We start from the raw sequence: 21,765 nt of genomic DNA on the forward strand, positions 1-21,765 counted from the left end.
CTTTATTTCTCCCTTGTTAAAAAGAAGCATGGGGTGGGCGAGAAGCAAAAAAACTATTTTTTCAGTGTTAGCAACTGACATTCTTCACACTGCTCTGTGTTATAGTCACAGAAGCATGCATTTTAGCACAGGTAGTAACCAGAGCAATTTGTTGCTTCCCTTAGCCTGAATCTATATGTGCATGTGAAACTGCACTTCAAAGCCAGCAGTAATGTAATATGCAATAAAAGTTATGCCAAAGATGGAGCTTAATATAACATGGATCATGCTGTAAAAAAGCAACTTGGGGAGTGTAAGTTGCCCTTTTTAAAAAATGACACTATATAAAATTAAAGTTGAAATATAATTTATCCTTTTACAGGAAAAGTAAGGAACTGCTGACTGTGCAGTGATAAGACTAAATTGCATTGGTCTGTGATTATTTCAAGTGCTATTACAGAGCTTTTGTTAATGGTGGGCTATGACTGGAAACACATGACAGTTGCTACTGTTTTAACAGTTTATAGAGTCAAACGCACAGAGAATTGTTTTTCACATTTCACTGTCATGTCTGCTAATCATCATGCTGTAATTCCAAAAGGGATTTACTTTTTCGTTACCCTTTGTTCCTTTCCAGGGGACTATTTTTATTTCACATCCCGATTTCAGCAGCTCCATTCTGATCTTGGCTSTCCATCAGCTGTGCTGAGGACTCTGGGCTTGAGGAGTTGTGAAGTAATTCTATACCCTCCGAGGCTTCAGAAAGGAAATAGTCACAGATTTATTGGGTTTTAGGGGAGTTTGGGGGGAAACCAGATGAAGGCGTCCTGCATCCTGGATTAGATTCAGAAGAAAGTCAATATGCATTATTCCACATTAAAGATGTCACTTACAAAAGTTGTTTCGGAATAAAAATAGAATAGAGACTTGTAAAAAAGTAAATAGCAAAATGTGTTCTTATGTGGGAAATCCAGCATACAGTTTATATCTATGGGGGGAGAGTTTTCAGTGCCTCATTTCTTTTCATCACATGCACTTTTATTATGAAACTATAATCTATACTAAAAAAGTCTTCTATATTTACTATTTTTTCAGGCTGTATTTATTTCTAAGTGCAAGTAGAGAAGAGATCATCTTTAGACCAATAAATATTTCAGCAGGATGTATTTGTGTTTCCATCTTGTTTTTCAGTGAAAAAAGTTCACTTGTCCTATAACTCAGAGCTAGCATCCCCTTCCTACCCCCATTTCCAAAGTTGCTGCAATCTGCACCACTTTCACACAGTGCAAGTTTCCAGTGCGCAGGGTCAGCTGCTGCAGAAGTCAATGATCCAACATGCTCAGGGGGAGGGTTATTCCCTCTCATTTGGCTTGTGTATTGATTGCCCTTGTTTGCTGTGGTTCATCTGGTTTTCATTCATTTTCCCCAGTTGCCCCTACCGAACGCTTCAGTGACTGTTTAGGAAGAGTCTAAGAAGGTTTCAAGAGATATCTCAAAGGCAGATCTTAAGACCTTCCACCATGTCATTACTCACTGTTACGACCTTCACTGCTATTCTTTTTCCTCATGGTTCAATAATAAATTGAGCTATAGTGTTTGATCTATGTTGTCCCCTGAAGGAGACGGAAACTATGCACGTATAAGAAGAGCTACCCCCTTTCTGTTAAAGAGCAGGAACCGCATATCTTTACCACGTTTTGCCTGCCTTCACAGCTCCTGCCCTCTCTTAGCTCCTGAGAGACAGTTTGTTGAATTAGTCAGAGATTCAAATGAGGAGCAGAAAAAATCAGTGCAAATGTTCTGGAAAAATGCACATGAGGTTATTCCTGATTTAACTAGGATAACCAAAATCAGAAACTCTTATTTTTGAGCAGAAGAAGGAGAAAGGAAGGGAAGGGAAGCGAAGGGAAGGGGGGATGTAGAGCACAGCTGCAGTRTGGGAAAAGCCACACAAGGCATCAAGCCACTCTTTGCCTCTGGGTGAATGAGACCAGCCATGCTGTAAACCTTAGCAGAAGAAGCTATATAGTGAGGGCGTAATTGCTCTGGTAACAGGAGCAATGGCTGCTAGAGAGTTTCTTGTGCAAAACGTGCAGTTAACAGGGTGATTTATCCTTGCAGTAGAGAAGATCCTGCAGAACTGAAAATGCTAGTCATCTGGTTCACTCTAGGCTTTGCAAAGTTCTCTGCCTGCTGCATTTATTAAATTTTTCATATAATCACCRGAGCCCTGTGAAAAGCAGCTGTGAGTCCACATGTGAGCGAGGCTGATACTATTTTCAGCAGTGTCTCACAGTTGCAATTATTGCGCTATGAGCAAAGAAATGGGAAGGCTGAAACTGTTCACACTGAAATTCAAAAACTGTTCACACCAGCATCCAAAATCCCAGAGAAACTGTTATCTGCAGATTAATTTTCTGGAGAACTGACCAGACAGCTAATCTAAAATGCTTTTGTACTCTGAAACATTCCCAGGTAAGGATGACTCCTTCATGTGGAGGAGATCTGGGCCTAGGCCTTTTTTCTAACTGGGGCAAATGGAATTGCAAGTCTTGGAAACTRCGGTGAGTGATAGCACAGTGCAGGAGATGTAGTATCAAGCTGTCAGGTGGCAGAGCTCTTCATTTATGCTCGGAAATATATCTACCAGTATAGTCACATCTCCAGTCAGCAAAAATGGGATGCTCTGTAAAGGAACAAACCTGAAATCTAATGACAAAAATAAGCTGTGCTACTACTTGGAAAAACTTAATTTCACCTAACTTTATGTGTACACAGTATAGCTAGTTGCCCTTGGCTCCTCTTATGGAAATAAAAAAGCACTTCTAGGCAAAATTCATTTTGCTGGAAAGCACCAGATGAGGTTAGATGAACTGCACTGCAGAAGCTCCTATTTTTCTCCATGGACCATAAGGTGAGCTAAGGGCAGTCAGCTATACTGACTTTAAATCATAAGTATTTGTCTGAAGCTGGGGCCTCTGAGATGTGTCCTGGGATGCACAGATTAGCAAAATTCACAATTGCAGCTGTTCACAAACTTCTATAAAACTATAAAAAACTCAGAGTGGGGCTTCCAAGATTATGAAGTTACCTTAGAAGCAATAAGATCTAGAATCTGAAGGCTTTGCTTTACCATGCAAACACAAGAGTTAGAGATATACTTAAGCAACCAGACATTGATCTCATTACCCATTTTCAAGAGCTGTGGCTCTGAGTCCTCCTGTTCTTTCATATACTGTGAGTCATGATTTTGTCCTTGGAGGCAGTCACAGTCTACTGGATTTGACTAATCCCATCTGAAATAATGGAGCTGCAAAAATGTCAGCAAGAACTGAATCTGGGCATCATGAGGCTGTGCATAATGAAGAGTATTTGGCCTCCTTCACTGGTGGTGATGAGGCAGGAGAGGGAAAGAATCCAGCAGGGAATTTGCAGGGCTGTCAAGAGAGGGAAAAAATGAGTAAACTTAAAGCATTTGCCACAAATTGCAAGGAAATACTGGGAACATGGAGTCCCAGGAGAAGTGTCCTGACAGTTGCCATTCGGGGAGAGCTGGGTTTTGCATTAGCAACCCTTCTCTTTATACATCTCAGCATGCTTTGCTTTACTCAGGGAAATGGGTGAAGATTGATCTGCAGCATCCTGGTGCTTCTTGCCCAGATGCGAAATTGTCTCTCCACTCTTTTGAAAACATCCCGTCATGCCTACAAAAAATGTGGCAGTTCTTGCAGCTGTTGATTTCCTGAACAGTTTCCTAACGCACTGGCCAGTATCACATCACAGTTTCCTGTGTATGTTTGCCCCTGTTTTTGTCCTGCTTATATTACACATTTTTGGTGTCATGGACTTTGTTTGATTTTATGTTTGTAGAGTGCTGTGCACGTCAGGACTCCCAAGGGTCCACGGCAGCTGTTTTGTAAACTCAGGACAACCTGCTTTGTTCCCTGGCGCAAACATGTGAGCTCAGAGAAAGACCTCCCCTTCACCAGACTTCAGTGGAAGTCATTCTGCAGAAAATGTATCATTTTACAGTTTTAGGACCCTGCATTTGGAAATTTGCACACTCAAGCTATGCCTATAGCAGTAAATGAACTGAACCTGGGAATGTCCCTGGCCCCGGGACCAGCTGCCTGTCAGGAAGGGCTCCCTTGCTCGGGCATGGCCCAGCAGAGTTTGAGTTGGCACAGGCTGAAATTTTGCAAGGGACCATTTTGCCAACCTAACAAGGTGGATGATTGTGTTTCATTTAATATACTAGTACAGGCAGAGTCACAAGTCAGGACTAAGGCTCCTATCTGCGAGGTGGTTTGAACAGAAAGACATGAGAGCCTTCTTGCCATCATTTTTGTACCCTTGCCAACAGAGAGTTTGATCATGCTGGGTGCATTGAGCTTCTTGAATGGTGATGAATTTATTCATCTGCCAGTGAAGTCAGTTGTTTCCACGTATCTTACTGAGAGAACACAACAATGAGGAGAATTGCCTACTCATAATCAATGCCTCATGTAAACCCTACCTCATGTTCAGCCATGGACTTCATTGCTTTCAAAATGTCCTTGAGTGACTTTCCAAATAAGAGTGGAAGGAAGTCAGTACAGTGTAGTAGTATCACAGTTTATCAGCGACAGCTTGACATGATCAGCCATGCCTCGTCAACACTTTACATGTTGAAATGATCAGTCTTCATAGGGTTATAGAGTCCTAAATTTTTTTTGCCCATTTTAGCCCATTTTAGCAAGCAATAACTTTTGCATTACTTCTAAAATTTTAAGGAAATTTACAATTAGAAAAGACTATAAAGCTGTTTTTACAAGTATTCATTCACATGAAAATTTATTAAGAGTTTCCTTTTTAAAAAAAAAAACAAACTTCCTGCTTAAAAACAAATAATTCAAAAGCCTTTCAGTTTCTAGAGATTCATGGTCACTAGGTATCACTTGAATTTCATCCCCTGAGGATTTGTGGTTATGCATGAACTCTTCTCAGTGCTGAAACAGTCCGCAGTGCATGAGGAAAGTATAATGTGGGATGTAATTAGTTTATCATGCCATGTAGAGCTTTGTGGGTAAACTGGATGTATTCAGTAACAAAAGCAAGAAGGAGAAAGTATATTCCAGTTTCCGTCCAAGAGGAAGAATTTTGGAGGAGAATAATGATTCAGAATACTGACTGCTGATGGGAAGGGATTTGGGACAARCAATACTCTGAAGTGATGTTTGTGACTAATCCTACTGAACACCTCTCACACTCCTTTTCCATTTGTTTCGGGCAGCTCTTAGTGACCAATAACCACCTGCTTGGAAGATCTCTGGAGAAAGTCTTCTGGGATCTCCAGCCACAAGGTTGTTTCTAGCCATCACTTCCCAGAGAAAACGAATACAGCAGACACTGGCTGAGATCTTACGATAGAAGCGGAGACTGAAAGAGAAGGAATCAAAACATCAGTACATGCATTACAAAATATTCATGCTCTAATTTATCTGAGAGCACTATTTTATCAGGTACTGCCTTGTGTAACTGTCCAAGGTTAACTCTCTAATTTCTTGCTGAAGGCTTTGAAAGACACCAGTTGCAAAAGGCCTTTGATTTGGAGGAGGCTGTGCCTTTTTGTACCACAATGTTCAAAAAGTAGGGGACAGTGGGATGCAGGCAGATGAGGGATCATGTTTTCTCGTGTCTCTGGCTTGTTTAATGTGTTCTTTTAAGATGTACTAAGACTTCAGAGTATCACTCTGGTTATTAAGAGCTAAACAGAAACTTTTACTTTCACTGACATCAAACTTTTCTTTCTAACCAAGGTCAGGACTGGAACTGGAAAATATTATTCATTTGACTTAGCTTTTTAGCCTAAAAACGCAGGTCTGGATCAAGCAAAATTATATACTTCTTACATATTGGCAGAAAAAAAAAAACAAAAATAATTTTGAGTCTACCTGACACAAAATTCGCTGTTCAGATTCTTTAGTTTGGTCAGCAAACTCAAACTACCCCGTAATGAATGCCTGTCTACTGAGAGCTACACAAATGTGGCTTCAACCTATCTGGCTACATCCATAAGAAAGGCTGTGCTCCAACTTCCATACTTTCTTGCGTGCTTCCCTGCATTCTGTTTCATTCCAGCGTGTACCTGTCACTGGCCTCATGACTTAGCTGAAAAAATAAATATTTCTCAAAATCTGTCAGTGCTGCTAAAAGAGCAGCTTGTCACAGAAGCACTGTGCTGAGCGGCCAAGCTGAAACTGTCCTTTGGAAAAATTAGTTTCCCATGGAAAATAAGCATCAGCTTCCCATAAAATATACAGACCTGGGACAAAAAACTTCTTGGTTCAGACTTGTTTAGCCTGAAGTTATGGCACCGTGTAACTTTTACAGAGAAACCTCCCAGGATTGGTCTTTGTTGTGTATATCAGGGTTGGTTTTTAATGYAATTATTTATTTACTCGAAAGTCAGACTTGAGCATTTTTCATTTTTGCTTAGGTAGCTGCAGTTGCAAATTCAGATACTGGCTGCACAAAATGGATTGTTTATTGCGAAAAAAGAGTGGAAAATGCACAACCCAGACTTAGGAACCATTTTTTCAACAATGTTCACCAGCGTCTAACAGAAACAGCTGTTCTTCACAAGCAGAGCAGTCTCCTCTTGGTTTCGTGAGGCAAATTGCTGGCTTTYCCTTGCAGGCATGGGAGCTCCACAGCACAGGAGTGTTATGGAGCTGGGTGACTTGGAGGACATTCCTGGGCATCCATGACACAGTTTCCCAGGATCTCCCTTTGCCTCCAAATTGCAAGTGATTATGGTAAAAGTCCATCAGTAGGGTTTTCAAGAAACACAGGAAGAAAAAAGCAACAAAAATGCAACAAAATTGAAAAAGCAATACCACACCGGAGATGGCTCAAAATGCTGCCTCAGCCTTCATATATCATAGCAACCCTAATACAGTCCTGGCAATGAGTTGTAAATGTTGCGCGTGGCTTGGCAAGTTATGGGTCAGGAAGGCACTTAAGGTGCTCCAGCAGCCAAGGAGAGTTCAATCCTCTGGCATAGACTAGAGCTAGTCCAAAGTGAAACCTCCTGAAATAGATATAAATGTGAGTTTTAGGTCCTTAACACCAACTGCTCATGCTACTGATCCACTCCTTACTGGGGCAAGGTACTTGCTCATGTAGACACAGCCTTAAAAGACATGGTCTCTATTGTCATCTGTTACTTATGGACAACCTTATGTCTTCCTTCTTTGCCTCAGCTTCTCTGACCTAGAAGCATGGGTAATGCTGCTAACAGCCCTCTTTAAAGCAATTTGTGATTTTCTGATAATGGTAACAATTACCACAATGATGCCATGATTATAGTATCATCATCATCATGCCTACGTGTTCAGGAGATTGAAAAGATTTTGCCTTGTTTTTCTTCTTGTTACTGCCCTCTGGACATGATAGGTAGAAAAACTAGAAAGCTGCTCTTTGAAACATCACTCTACATTTCAAGGAAAAAGAAAATACAGCAAATGAGAATGCAACAACAATATTTCACATATTCCAAAGTACAGTTTAAATAAAAATATTTGCAGATAGAAAATGAAATATTCAAATCCTGATCACTGGCAATAGCCACTTTCTCACTTTTAAAGGTTTTAAATAGTGCTTACTGGATAGCTTGAGACCTGGTTCTATAAGAAAACATCAGATTCCTGAAGCTTTTTATGGGAATATACAAATTCCTACAAAGATGGAATTTTGGGTCAAAGGGAAAATGATCAGACTTTCACCTATCCTAGAACAGCACGCGAGACATATTTACCCATTACACAGTAGCCTAGTCATTAACCATCCATGTGAGATGCAGCAATTCACTGCTCTGCACTGCAGCAAGTCTCTGCTCTGCCTAATTTAGGCCAGGATCTTGATGTCCACCTCCCACATCCTGTGCGAGTGCCCTGTTTCTGGGCTTTGGGGAAGCAGTTTTGCTCTTGCCCAGTGAATATTTTGGTTGCTTATATCACAAGCAGAATAGCTCATCGGTTGTAGACTCCCATTGACCTAGCATTTAGGAAGGTCACAGGACACATGTGGGATTCATTTACACACCTTTGGTCAAATCAGGCAGAGCAGGTACTTGTGTGCTGGGTTCCCACATCACATAACTGTGTTCTCATGGCTAACTGCAGATAAAGTGCTGCTTGGTGATGCTCCAAAAGATCTCCAGTTCATCCTGATGTGGAGCAGGAACATTTTGTTTTAAATGGAAAAATCTTGCTAAAATATAATCCCTCCCTCCACCGTCAGTCAACAACTCTCTCAAAGTGTGATCGTGATGACTGAACATGCACACAAGACTCTCTTCAGATAGCTGGAAGCTCCTGGCACCACATTTGCATGGACTCAGAGGAAACCATAGCCTGTGAACGATGTGCTCACCTGTGATTTGGAGCATTCACCATTGAATCAGGCCGGCATTGTACCCACAGGCCAACAGAACCGACGCAACATGAGCCTCCACTCTGAAACTAGGTCCTGGCCCTCATGTTCACACACCATGCAAAAACACAGAGCACACAGTGAGCAGCATCGGTTTGCTTTTTTCTTACAGTCCTAAAAAGCCTGCTATAAAACATAGTGAAGGTGGTCACAGGGAAATGACAAAACAGGTTAGAATAAAGTACAGGCTGAGATTTTAACATTTGAACAAACACATGCTAGCCAAAACAAATGTTACCTGGCATCTAAGTTCTCATGGTAACTCTCTGGTGCTATAGGACTGTGGCTGATGGATGAAATGTCTGTGAGCTGGAAATGAGAAGAGCAGCTTGCTTTACACTGTTCAAGCGTGCCTTTTAAATTAATGGGTTGCACACTCAAACATGGAAAAACAGGAGGCAGGGAAATGGCCCCAGTCAGACAAGACAGGCATTTCAGAGCGCACCAAACTGCTCGTTCTGTATCTGCCAACAGAGAGATGTTTGGATATATTGGAGTCTGATGAAAGGGTGTGAATAACTAGGCTGTCTGTTGCAGAAGAGATAAGCTTGCTATTGATCTGCAGCTTGCGTGATCRCTGTGACCAGCAAGGGCCAGGATGGTGAGAAGACCTTCCAGGTCCAGTGTGCTAGTGGTAAGTGGCAGTGCGAGAGGAGAGGTGGCAGAGAGKCAGCCATCTCGCGAGTGGAACAAGCAGCCACTTCCTTCATCTTCTTCCATCCTTCTCTGGTGCAGCAAGACCAAAAGGGGTGAGCAGCATTACTGCAGTGAGAGCTGCTGCACACTCCTACATGAGACTGCTTGGAGATCCCTCAGGGCATATCTTTGAACAGCAGTCACTCACAGCGATGTAATCTCAGTGATGCTAATCTCAGCACAGGTCCCCTAAAAGATAGCTTTGAGAAGAGACTTTAGTCCACGGAGTTTCCAGGTAGTAAATATATATATATTTTTAAACACAGATCAATATTAGTGCTCCCCAGTGAGATCTAAAGGCTTCCTCCCAAATTCTGGGAAAGTTCACTCTGAGATCCAGGCATGGTGGCTCAGATTCACCTCTAGCAGCAAGACAAACTGTACTGCAATATTCCCCAACATATATCCTCAACACTACTGCACAAATAAATCAACTTGATCCACTTCTAATTGAATGTATATTTTTCATGTTTCTGAAAGGGTCCTAGTTTCATTCCATACATTTTTGACTTTATGAACTTAGGCCAGTTGTGTATATTAAACTTTATACTGGAAGTAGCTACTTGAACCTTACTTTGGCTCATGAGGCAAACCCCAGCATTGTRTGTGGGAGAAAATGGATTTGTTCCTTGCCATCCACAGGAACGTTCCAGGTTGCCGTGATGGGAAGCACAGAGCAAACTGAATGCCAGTGGCCAAAAAGTTATTGCGGGAAGGGTCTCTTTCTCACTCTGTTAGTCAATATTGTGATAGAGAAAGGAGAAAAGCCAAAAGCTACAGTGCAGAAAGGGCCCTGAGAAAACCTTGAATCTAGCCTTACTTTATCATCCATTTCCAAGAGGACAAATCATCAACCTCTCATTACTTCAGTGCTCTCATCAGTAAGCAAGGATGGTGATAGGACACCTGTAAAGTGGCTTGAGGTACCCGCATGGGAGGTAGGTGAAAAATACTACCCTTATTATTCTCATGACATAAACTGTGTACCTTCATACTGGCTGTGGCATTTTTTTTTTTCACCTGGAGGAAGCAATTCAAATATGATAACACAGTTTTATCTCAAAATAATAATGGAACTTTCTGTCTGTGAAGCAGTCTGAGGAATTTGGAAGAGACAGCCTTGTGCCAGAATTAGAGGTTCTGTGAGGCTCTGTTGAAAGAGTTTCTATGGCCCAAATCCTGAGCTGGTATACATATGCATGTTCTGGTACAATAATACTGATAATACGAATAATCATAATACAAAATGATGCCAATTCCCATTAGCTGTTACAAATATCATTCTTCCATCCCACATGCAAACATACACTCTGACAATCCTTTACCACACAATTCCCCATTGTGAAAGCAAGAACAGAAACCTTAGAAAAAAGGCAGAAACAGATATGTATAGGCAGTATAACCATGCTGTTGCATCTATTGAGGCCCTTTCTGAGGTTGCTTACCATTATCAGGTTCTCTTCATGGTTTATTTCTTTAAATTGATTATTTTGAGCAAGGACAGAGAAAACATTGAAATCTTGACATATTTGGGCCTGCACACTCAGAAAGAGGAAGAAAGCTACATTAAACTGATAGAAAATAGCTCCAAACTACCCATCGATCGCACTGTGATTCCTCAGCTGTCCCTCACCCTCCCCACATGCACACACTGAGGTCAGCATTTCTTGTTCCTCAAGGGAAGATTTTTCACAATTTTTTTTTTCTTCTTGTTGTTCCTGGAGTTTGCATTTGTGCTGAGGAGTTTTTGGTAAGTTTTTCTGAAGTGCTTTAGCAGGAACAGTGTCACACACAAGATGTAGGACATCTCTAGGGACAAAAAGGGTTAACGATGCTGGGAACAGAGCAGCAACTGCAGGAGACATAATGATTTTTAAAAATACATACCATTTCCCTCCCCTTCAAAATCATAGAAACTTAAGAGGAGCTTGTCTAAAGTGCCTTGGAGATTTGGGAGCATTTATCGTCTTGTGGGGCTTACACATTTTATGTCCATGGTACTTACTTCTCCTAAATTCTGTATGCCCATTAGAAAACTAGTCTCTAATTTCCTCCCTTAGCTTTTGTGGGCTAGCTATTAAAAGCTCTTCTCTTGAACCTGGTACCTGTTACTAAAGCCCATGGAAGTCAATAAAACTGCTTTTGGATGTTTGGATCCATGTGTAGCTGTTAGTGTCTGATTAATCCAGTAACTCCTCCCCAGCAGCAGCTGTGCCAGTGGCTTCCAGTCAGCAGCTTTCAGTGGGGATGACTCCTGCCCACCTGCACAGTTACTCCAAGGACAAGCATGATCATCCCTATACCACACGCCAAGCTCTGGGTTAGTGAAATGCCAGATGGGATTCACCAGACTGCTGGGGTGAGATTTGGCTCACGGGTCAGAGCACTAAAATTAAGAGTCAAAGCATGAACCAGAGGCACAATTCATGGGTGGTTTGTGCCATCTGAGATGCCCTTGTAGTCCTGTGTGGCTGCCTCTGGATGCTGTTGAAGGGTGCGTGGCTCTCCCATAGCCTGTGTTGCAGCTGCCAGCCCTGGGCAATGCCTGATGCTCCATGGCATCTGAAAGTGCACCAAATGTTTAGACAGCTGAACCATGCTGTAGATCTTCATTAATTTCAATGGGAGATTAGATAGCTCCTGCATAGATATATACATGTGGGCACCAAAATTTCTGTGTTAACTTACAAGTTGGGTCCCACCCCTGGTGAAAAAGATCCACCCATCAAACTTGGTGTACAGCATAATTGTCTCCCATCAAGGAGGAAGGGGGATAAAAAAACTTCACAGAGACGCTGATATTTGTGCCCTGAGTAGGCGAAATCCTGCAGCTGTTAGACTGTGCATGAAACTGTCCAGGACAGAGTCAAAGGATTAATCAATTTACAGATCTCACCTTTGGGTAGCCTACCTTGACTTGAGGAACAGGCAGTGCTCTGCACTCATTCGTTATGTTTACACTTGGTAATTAGGTGTKTTTGGGAATGCTCCCAGACCCTACCACCACCTGGCATAGGACGGCCTGTGTCTGTGCTATTAGCCTCTCCTGGCCTCCAAGGCAGGGGAGCCACATGCAAGCTGCCTCTGGGACTGGCACACTCGAGTTTACCAGGAGGGGTGCAGCTGCTCCGTCTCACAGAAACAAGCCTGGCCTAGCTTGGCCTGTGGGTTTAAGCATGTGCCATGCCCATCTCTAAGCTGCTGATCCTTCACCAGTGAGGGAATCACTGTGTTGGGAGCCTACCAGTCCGAGTCACAGCATGAAAGCCATGCTCTGGGGGCAACAGGTTCTGTAGGAGCATACCATATCTTTTGTGCGTCAGGAGCAGAAGGTGATATCCCATGCATTGCCAAGTGAGCTAAACATTTTCAAACAGCACTCCTGTTGAAGAGAAGAGGATCTTTGCTTGCAGAAGCACAAAATAAATGCTTGGAGATTTGCTTCTCTGACCGTAATGGCCAGATCTCAGCAGTTCATCTTGGGTGAGAAATCTCATCCAAAGTTTTTGTGAACTTGCCCACCTTTCATCTCTGCTCCACTTGGCTTGAGAAATATTTCACAATATCTCCTCYAGCCAGCTGACACCTATGGAAGCAGGGGAACAGAGTGATTCAGAAAGGTAAACATGAATCAGACCTTTTCCTCCAAAAAATCGTGTCATATATTTGGGGTAAAGGATCAGCTTTTGGTTCCCCTGAACTTTTACTGATCCAGTTTCAATCTGTGATAACAACTAAACCGGCATGACAAAGGGAACAATAAATTGCAGCATGAGTTGAGGAGAAGGGCAGCTGTGGGTGGGAGCAGAAAGGCACTTCTTATATTGATTCTGCTGCTGGATAATTCATCAAAGGGACTTCACCACCACTGATTTTAGGAGGCACCTGGGTTTGCTCTAGCTGGATTAATTCCAATGAAGTGCAAGGGACATTCAACTATTTCAGTACTGTGTGTTTTGTTCCATGTGTGTTTTGTTCCTCCTGACAACTAACAGAAACACAGTGACCCTGATATCCCTTCCTTTGCAACATGTGATCTTTCAGTGCATTATCTGCCACCTAGAACCTTTATCATTCATTTATTTGCCCCTAAGTGGCTGTCTCCTCCACTGTGTCTGCTCCGTTTGACATATCCTCAATCTTCTTTCCAAGGAGTGGAAGTCCCTGGCTTTTTATAAAAACTAARCATATGTCTGTATGAAAAAATCTCTAAGCCTGAATAATTTGACTGCTTGGTTTTCCCTAGGATTGTCGTTTTCATTATGCTTGGCATAACAAGCAGAACAGAATTACTAAAGCAGTCAAGCTTAATCAAATCATATGAAGGCTTGCAATACCTATTAATTTCTGATAGACTGAAGAAAAACTTGTTCTGAAGACCTGCAAGTCTTTCACCCTCTTTTATTACCTGTCTGGGCCTCTAGAAGAGGTTCCTATCCCCAGCTCATCATTTCTATGTCTCTGCACAGCCTGAAGAGTGTTGTAAACTTTCCTCTCAGAGATATAAATCCACTAGAGTCCCCACCGGAGGTTCAGAGCATTCACCTCCCTCTTTTCCAGTGCACTAGACACAGCAATTGGGGCCCTTGACTCAGGAGGGGCTGTGGCGGCAGGGATCTTTTCATCAGCTCACCAGTGCTCTCTGCTCCAGAGGACGCACAGTGGGTGCAGTCCAGTGCCAAGGTCTCTCTTCCCTTTTCTGACCTTGCAGGAACAGCGGTGCTGGCAGATCCCGGGCCAGACCCACCAGCTCTGTCTGCAGCATGGAGAGCAAGTGAGGCCACAGCACTGAGCTGCAGAGATGTGAGCTGCAGGTCATGGGCACCAAAAACCTCAGCTAGGTAGCTCTTCAAACGAGCTACCTCAGTCTGAGGAATACKCCAAGTAGTACGGCCCTATGTTGTTGCTGAAAGGACCAAGAGGTAAAAAATCATACCTATTCATTCATCCCTGCTACTTTTATCAGCCTGTGGATCTTTCCTTAGGGAAATCCACAGGCTGAACAGAAAGTAACTCAACTCATACTAGCAAGAAGACCACAGTCGCCTGATATGGTCCCTCTGTATGACCGCTGTGGGTTGTGGAAGGAATAAGTGAGTGGAATAGCTTTTTCTTGCAAAATAATATCAACTATATAACAGTTATCATTTCTCCTCTCTCCCTAACAGCATCCTGGGTGATCAGTAGGTGAACTCAAAACAGCTGAGAGAAGTGGTGTGGAAGAGCAACCTCTCTGGAGCTCCTACTCTCTTCCATATGGGTGCAAAGGGATAGGCTTGTGACCCCAGACACAACAGCTGGTGCAGCTGAACCAGTACAACTGGAGGATTAACCCAGATTGTTCTTCCCTGGATCAAGAACCAGGAAAAAAAAAAAGTTGCCTGCCTCCTGGTGTTCCAGCTCTTCCTCAGGCGGTTCGGCTTATGCTGCCCCTCCCTCCCGGCCCTGCAGAAAACCTCAGGCTGGGGCTGTGCGTGGGCACAAAGTAATATGTTATTTACACAAATGAATGTACAATTTTAARTGCCTGTGGCCTTGCTGTGTCCCAGCTAGATATATTAATAGGTCACAAGTTAAAATTGGGTGTCTGCTTGCAAACATCTTGAAAATAAAAGCCTGTGTTCCAAATGCTGTGAGTAAGGTCACTCACACAAGGGGTCTATTTAGTCCCAGAGTCAGCAAGCTAGATTGGTGGGGAGGGTGGTTTGGGGAGAAGAAACAGCTACTTGAACTTTATAGGTTAAGAAAATCCCCAGCTAAAGTGGATCATCGTTATTAAGTTTCCAGTTACATCCAAAGAACCGTCAACGCTGATGTTTTGTGATCAGGCTGGTGAGTAATTTCACCTACCCACGTTCTTCTTGGCTTTAGCTTAACAGGGTGTTCCCAGATTGAAGCTGTATTGTTCCCTCTCAGGTCTAGTGTGCGGATTTCAAATACAAAGCAGACCTTCTCTTTTCTTCATTTCTTTTTATATCTAATCTACACTTAAAGAGCACTCCCAAAGTCTCACTGTGCTTTTTAAGCAGAAAATCGTTACTGACATTTGAGAACTGTAAACATGGCCTTTTTGGGGTCAGCTGACTCCTTTTTAAATGTCTGAACTGAACTCTGACTTCATATTACTAGTACGTAAAAATCAACCAGTGATTCAGTCATCTTCTAAACTCTGACATAATATTATGCCTGACGCTATAAAAGACAATTTGAGGGACTGCCATAGCAACACCTGTACTTCTCTATCACATTTCATGGTTTTACTAAAATCAACTAATTATGGCTTCCAGAGATGTAGACAGCCAATATTATGACAGGCATAATCAAAAGCTTGGCTGAGGATTGGCCAGAAAAATCACGGCGAGGGAACAGAGCAGTGGGAAACAACGTAAACCAGCCAGACCCGGACCTGGGTGTATTTGTCTGGGATACCCACCACAGTTGCTATTATTCTTATGCTGTTGTTGGTAATTTATCTCCATATATTTGTGTGACACCTCCCAAAATTTTGCACAACACAACCAACTTTGCACACAGGGGCATAGACACTAGACCCATTAAGGTGATGACTTCTTTTCTTAGATTTACACAGACAATTAGGTCAAAGACAAAAATGTTTATTCAAACTGATGAGCTACTCTCAGCTTCCTGATAGACTCATCAAAGGACAATAATTACTTTTCCGAAAACCTTTCAATCTGTTCTCATTCTTACAGCTGGAGGAGGAAATTGCTTTCCCATCCTGGGAAAATTTAGAAGATTTTGATTGCTTCCTTCTATTCATCGGGATCTTGGGGTTGTATCATCTTACCAGCTTCCAGCTCCTACCAAAAGTACTCGAGTTGAGAGCACAGATTTTCTTGCCGAATTTGGCCCAGGTATGAAGTCAATCCTTCAGACAGGATCTGTCACAACAGAGGTGGATTGAATGCAGAAGTGGCCTTCTCCAAAACAGTTAAGAAAAAGCTGATGGAGTACCATGGACTTTTTTTTCTTCCCATCTCTGAGCTTTAAGTTTTGGATTGGCTTTGAGATGGGAAAAGCCTTTCATCTGCTCCGAGGCAGAGGGTAACTAGAAAGCGAGGAGGATAACAGTTTCCCATGCAACCCCCAACTTGGGAAAGCAGGTGGAGTGAAGAGGAGAAGCCACCTTTCAATTGTGTTTTAATGAAGAAGTTGTTTTTTCTTCTGTGTCCTTTGATGAATGGGTGTTTTCCTTCAAAAGCTGACGTTTGTCTTTCATTACGCCCAGCATATGCTCTGCTAGGCAGCACCGCTTTTTCTACTCTAAATAAATAAACATGAAAATAAATTTATCTCATGAAGCATGTTCTCTTTTAAGTCTGGCACAAGCCCGCCCTCTCCCCTAATAAATCTCCGGTAAATCTGAGTTCCTCAGCAAGCCCTTCCCCTTAAGTCAAATGGAGACATTTTGTAAGCTCTCATCTCTGCACAGTTTAGGAGAGCTGTCACTGATTCAAGAGGCATTTGGAGGTAGTGATCTAACTACAACCCACAGCTGAATTTGAGAGCTCTTTTTCACAAAAAAGAAACTCTCCCACAAGCAAAAGCATCAAAAAATGCTTTCCCAGCTAGTGTGGATAGTATCTTAACCCTCAAATTGTGGGGGTGATGTGACACAGAACTGACTGCGGTTTCTTGCATGGAATCTGCTGTTGGTTAGAAGTTTAGTATTTTGATATGTTAGTCTCTAGTTAAAATGCCCAGTGTTGTTTTTTACAGTCCTTCTCACTTCCAAACTTCTCACATGAAAGTGTTTTCTGAGTCTCCGCTGGCACGCTCTCTTTTCGGGACCACGGACTATGGGTTCTCAATGGCCAGTGAAAGTCTCCCATTTGAGAAACAGCCTGTTCATTTGGTGAACAGGCCTGTGACTAGAGCTGGCTGAATTATTAAATGCAGTTCAGTTTCCTTCCAAACCTAGTCCCATTTGTTGTTTTTTGTGTAAACGGTTCACAACCTAATTCTGCACATAACTTCATCGCTTATAGATGTGGCCTAGCATGTTTGGAAGTGATAACTCCCAAATCTCCCTGTTACTATGTGCCTTAAGCCTGCTGTGATGTACAGTGGAACCAAAGCATCCTGGAGCTCTTTCTGCACAATTTGCAGTTATTCACCTTCAGCGTATGAGAGATCTCTCTTTTCTAGCCAGTTCGGAACAAAAAGAGAATACTGAATGATAGTCATTCACATTTTTGGATAAATAATCCCTCAACCTTAAGGCCATGAAACATTTGCAATTTGTTAGTAGTTTCACAAATACCACGAGTTGCTTAATCACATAATGGTCCTGATTCATGAAAGCACTTAAGCGTGTGCTTGATTCTAACTGCATGTTGACATCTCCTTGAAGTCAATGATAATGAGGCATATCTGTGATTATGTGCATGTTTAAGTGTCTTTGAGTGCTTAACTGATATCCTGAATAGGGCCAGTATTAGTCATTCAGTAACACCTGTCCTATTATAGGAGTGTATTAATAAATCAACCYGGTCAAGCTGTCTCTTAGCTCATCTATGAAACACGTTGTGATGGCAACCCCTGAGCAGTGTAGCTCCTCATGCAGCCAGTGCCTATTACAGGCACGTTCCTGATGTGTGGGAGGTGGAGGGCAGTTGAGGTATTTTTGAGAAGTTTGACTTTGCAACAGAATGGCCGACATATAGTCCTGGGGACAATTTGACTCTTTTCCCTCAGTCAGCGTTTTGGACCCTGAGGACCCTAAGAGAAATTAGTTCAGCGTAAGCTGGGATGGAGCTCCCTGAAACTTTTAAGCTGAATTGCAAAGAAATGCAACACATCTCTTTTGCAAGTCCCTGCTAAGTTTCAGCCCACTTGATTAAAGGGTAGCATCACCGAAACAGACTCTAATCACTTGAAGGGTCAGGGTGACTGCTGGGCCTGGGCCATGCCTGGACCCCTGCCCCAGTCCCCCAGAATTAACACCACCCACACATCAGTAGCAGCACTGTTGCCCACAGTTTGTTTATATACCAAGGCAGAGAGAAAATCGCTAAATTTGGCTAAGAATAATTTTGGCTATATCCTTTCCCCTTAGAGAAGAATGACTTTGGCTGGTTTTGCTGATGATTTCTTTCCCAGTAATGATTTTATTGATTATATGAAAGTGTTAAGCTATGTCTCTGTTAGCCTGTATTTTGCTTCTTAACTGGATTACCATACAAAGAACATTACAATGAGGCTCTGAGGTCTGTCAGGTCAGCTTGGTAAATGATAGCACCTCTTGAAGCTATAATGGATGAGAGGATCCTTGATAAGATTTGACACTTGTACTATATAATCTGTCACAGAAGACATTTTGCTTTTTTCTTGATGTTTTTAAGGCCATAAATACTGGTCTCTAATGTTAACTATGTGAACCTCACATTAATCACGTTGCCAGAGAGAGCAAAGAGCTTTGCTCATAAACTGAAATGGAGCACAGTTAATCTATCAATGTTTTGTAATGAGGATTATTATAACAAAGTATTTAGGTTGATTTACTGATGGGCTACACATCTCTGCTAATGATCACACATCAGTAAGAGAGCAAAGTGACCATCTGCATCACCAGGAGTCTGAAATTTATTGAAGAATGTGCAGATTCTTCGTTYTTACTACTGTGAAGTTCTTAAACTCACTCTGTATGAGTGAGTTTAACTTTCTCAAGATCAGTCTGCCAGGTGGGACATCACCGCTATCAAAACACTATTCCCAGTTTACACACCTGGGTAGCCTGGCACCTTAATTCCAGTTTTTCAAATATTGCCATCAGTTTCAGAGAAAGGCCAGGAGAAGGCAAAGGTACTTTGCTCACCAGAGAGCTATCCCAAGGTAAAGTGAGCAATTAAAAAAAAAGTTTAAAAGAACCAGCCTGAACAATACTATTATTTGTTTTCTATACTGTGTAATTTGTATAAAGCATCCTCCCATAGACATCTGGTCCCTGTCAAATGCTAGTGCTATATAGTCACCAAACACATCTGCAGTCCCTACCTTGGGAATTTACAATCTAAATATCAGCAAGTATTTCATTAGAGTAACAGTCATGGGCTCAGGAGGTGGGATTAATCTCACCTTTCTTTAGACATCTGCAATGGAGATACCTACACCTGAGCTACTTACTCATCCTCGGCTTGATTTATGGATCATGAACACTTTTAGAGCATCCTAAAGCAGCTGTCATATGACAGCAGGTGAACCATGCTCATAAAGGTATGCTGCATCTTAAAATTACATTAGTTTTCCCCTGCATGAAGGACTTCTGCCATCAGGCCACTATCTCTGTCCAAGCAGCACACTGCTAGCGTATGAACTGGGCTCAGGAGGAGCTGTCTTGGAGTAACAGTTCTAGACAGACATGGTGAAAAGCCAGGGGAAGGCAGTGACAAGTGAAAAGCAAGGCTTCCTCTACCCCAGACCAGTTTCATCTGAGGTGCTTTGCAACTGGGTCAGTCTTCAGAGCACCCATATAAGACTGAGAATGAAAGTTTCTGATTTCAGCTCTACTTCACCTAGGAAAAACATGGGCATGTTGATGTGAGTACACTGGTTTGGTTTGCTTCTTGTTGTGGGTGTCAAAATGAAGACAACAGCTCCTTACTCACAAGCTCCTTACCCCGCCCATCTAGGACCATCTGTGGACTATCCAGGCAAGTGTGAACACTGATTCCCCCCTTCCTAGTGTGGAAATCATTGCTGTTCTCTCGCCTGGTGGCCTTTTGATTGATGCACGTGAATTTGGTTTTGATGGAGGTCTGTAAGTCTGGGTTTCAGAAACCGGCCAATAAAACTCTAAGTTCWTTAAGGGAGTAGAGCAGCTTTTAAAAAAGAAAAAAGAAAAAAAAAACATTTTTGCCTTGCTCTGTTTGCAAAGGCCAGCAGTGGAAAGAGCATGACTTCTCAGAAAAACAAGGGCATGTGTGCTTTGAAAACCACATGCAATTGCAGGCTGTCAAGCTGCTGTCAGTCCCTCCTTCGGATGTACCACTGCCACTGGATGCAAAGCAGTCAGCTCAGTTGCACAATCATCAGGTCTGTACAGTGCAAGGCAGGCCGAATTCTGCTGAAAAAATGGGACAAGACAATCATTTCTTCTTAAAGATGTTTCACCAGTAACACAAACACATTTCTTAAAAGACTCACAGAGCCTCCTCAGTCCCAGTCTGGCTCCAGTTCCTGGAGACACACACATTCTTGCCTGTTCTGTGCTCTGGTCTGTACCGAACACGGTGTACCAGTCGTCTGTAATGAAAGGACACTGCCTGCTCCAAACTGGCCAAAGGATAAGGAAAGATACTGTAGACGGTGATCTGGAAACAGAGCCACAGAGCCTTTGGGAGAAGAAGTGCCAGGGTATGTGGGGAAGCAAAAGTGCATGCTTCCCTTGCCTGGCACATCCACAGGTATCAGCTGTGGAGGAGGATGAAGCGGGGAGGAAGTGCTAGCAGGGCCCCAGAGCAGGGTCTCCGCTTACGGCAGAAATAGCTGGCAGGTATYGCTTGCTGCACCTTACGCTTATATACTAGTGAGAAGCTGTATTTCCTCAGTGGGTTGATAGGTAGCTATAAAAAATGAAGGAATACGGACAAAGGAGTTATAAGAGAGACTCAAAAGAAACATTCATCCAAAAAGTAAAGTATCATTAACATTTAATAAAGTTCCTCTTTCCCTTTCCCTTTCCCTTTCCTTTCCCTTTTCGCTTTCCCTTGCCTTGTCTTACTGAGCTAACTTAAGGAGATTACTGCAGCATCTTGTCTCCATACCCACAAGGGGGATGCAGATGTAATCTGCCCACAGCCCGTGCAGGAGCTGCGTTACAGCCAATTTCCGTCACTGCTCCTCCCATCAAGCAACRGTGACTGGGGAGAGTGACATACTGTATCATTAGTGGGCTTGACTGGAAACGCTACAGCTGGAGTTAATAAGACTTCATGTTGCAGGACCTATGTGAGGAGACAACGGGAAGATCCAAGCAGCCCCATGGTCTTTTGCTTTTGGAGGAGGAGGAGGATGTAGGTTAGCAGTGGGGTTTTGGCAGCACAGGCACAAGGCCATCCTAGCCAGCAACACAACGGTTATAGCTGGGACAGTCACAAGCCTCACCTGTGAAAGCAACTTCAGAAGCTTTACATTACTCAGATGCACTGCTGTTTGCTGGCTGGTGACCCTGACAGGAGATTTTCCAAACCCATTTTGGACAAATAAATAACAACATCCCAGCTGTCACATCTAAAAGATGCCCTCTGTCCCCTGCTGATGCTGGGAAACATGTAAAGCAAAGAATACTTCATTGTTGGTATAAAATGCATGTGAAGCCCCTGCTTACCTCACAAGATGCTGAGGGGGTTAACAAATTCTTTGTTAAATGCTGGCCTGATTCATCTGTTGTGAGYGTAGTCATTTAAGCAAAGTACACGCTTGCTCTAGGCTGCTCCAGAGTCAGTAGGAAGAAGGATGCATCTCCAGAAGATGCACCAGATCACTCTCTGGGGCATCTCTCTCTATGGACTACAGCAGCAGTCTAAAGTGACCAAGTTTACCTTGGGTATTTCCATTAAATACCTAAATATAGAAGGAGATGAATATGGGTTT

The sequence above is a fragment of the Apteryx rowi genome, unplaced genomic scaffold, assembly GCF_003343035.1.
Source record: "Apteryx rowi isolate R43461 unplaced genomic scaffold, aptRow1 scaffold_22, whole genome shotgun sequence".
Classification (NCBI taxonomy): Eukaryota; Metazoa; Chordata; class Aves; order Apterygiformes; family Apterygidae; genus Apteryx; species Apteryx rowi.